This window comes from Limulus polyphemus, unplaced genomic scaffold (assembly GCF_000517525.1).
Source record: "Limulus polyphemus unplaced genomic scaffold, Limulus_polyphemus-2.1.2 Scaffold12499, whole genome shotgun sequence".
Taxonomy (NCBI): domain Eukaryota; kingdom Metazoa; phylum Arthropoda; class Merostomata; order Xiphosura; family Limulidae; genus Limulus; species Limulus polyphemus.
The window spans coordinates 10786-12546 of record NW_013678109.1 but is presented as its reverse complement, the minus strand read 5'-3'; positions in this window follow the sequence as shown (position 1 = coordinate 12546).

Sequence of the window (1761 nt, the reverse complement as noted above, 5' to 3'; positions counted from 1 at the left end):
AAAAGGTTGTTTATGTTTGTATATCTTTGTATAGGTTGTTTATGTCTGTATATCTTTGTATAGGTTGTTAATGTTTGTATGTCTTTGTATAGGTTGTTTATGTTTGTATGTCTTTGTATAGGTTGTTTATGTTTGTATGTCTTTGTATAGGTTGTTTATGTTTGTATGTCTTTCTATAGGTTGTTTATGTTTGTATGTCTTTGTATAGGTTGTTTATGTTTGTATATCTTTGTATAGGTTGTTTATGTTTGTATGTCTTTGTATAGGTTGTTTATGTTTGTATGTCTTTCTATAGGTTGTTTATGTTTGTATATCTTTGTATAGGTTGTTTACGTTTGTATGTCTTTCTATAGGTTGTTTATGTTTGTATATCTTTGTATAGGTTGTTTATGTTTGTATGTCTTTGCATAGGTTGTTTATGTTTGTATGTCTTTGTATAGGTTGTTTATGTTTGTATGTCTTTGTATAAGTTGTTTATGTTTGTATGTCTTTGTATAGGTTGTTTATGTTTGTATATCTTTGTATAGGTTGTTTATGTTTGTATATCTTTCTATAGGTTGTTTATGTCTGTATATCTTTGTATAGGTTGTTTATGTTTGTATTCTTTGTGTAGGTTGTTTATGTCTGTATATCTTCTATAGGTTGTTTATGTCTGTATATCTTTGTATAGGTTGTAAGATGTCTATGACATGTAGTTCTATACGATGTAAGATGTCTATGACATGTAGTTTCTATACGATGTAAGATGTCTATGACATGTAGTTTCTATACGATGTAAGATGACTATGACATGTAGTTTCTATATGATGTAAGATGTCTATGACATGTAGTTTCTATACGATGTAAGATGACTATGACACGTAGTTTCTATACGATGTAAGAAGACTGTACACGTAGTTTCTATACGATGTAAGATGACTATGGCATGTAGTTTCTACACGATGTAAGATGACTATGACATGTAGTTTCTATACGATGTAAGAAGACTATGACATGTAGTTTCTATACGATGTAAGAAGACTGTACACGTAGTTTCTATACGATGTAAGAAGACTGTACATGTAGTTTCTATACGATGTAAGATGACTGTACACGTAGTTTCTATACGATGTAAGAGAAGATATATGTATAGAAAAGTATAGGTTTGATGACCGAAGCTGTGCTGATGAGCTGTGAATAGGCGAAACTGCAGTCTACAGTAGAAGTGTTGCGAATCAAAGAATGCATTAGGCCACTACGATACAGAATATATTTTCAATTTTACCTCTGGTGAAAAGAAAAGAAATCTGTAATATGATAAGTTAAATAGTTTTATAGTGTTTGTAATTGTTTACTTAGAACGGAAAGTTATAATTTATTTTGGAATCCAAGAGATGATGGTGTGAGATAGTATGCAAATTTTCATATGCGTCCTAAAGGTAGAATATACGTTTATTCCACACAAACGCCTCATTGTTTTAAGTTTGTTTGTTTTTTCACGGAGTTAAAGGTCTCGTTTAATTTTGTTGTTAATTTTTAACTTGTTGTTCGCGTAGCACGATTTAACAGCATCTTACTATAGCATTAGTATAATCAAGCTAAGCCTAACGACTGAGAATGAATATAGAAAGTAAGTGCTTGCATTTAACAGCACCTTACTATATCATTAGTACAATCAAGCTAAGCCTAACGACTGAGAATGAATATAGAAAGTAAGTGCTTGCATTTAACAGCAACTTACTATATCATTAGCACAATCAAGCTAAGCCTAACGACTGAGAA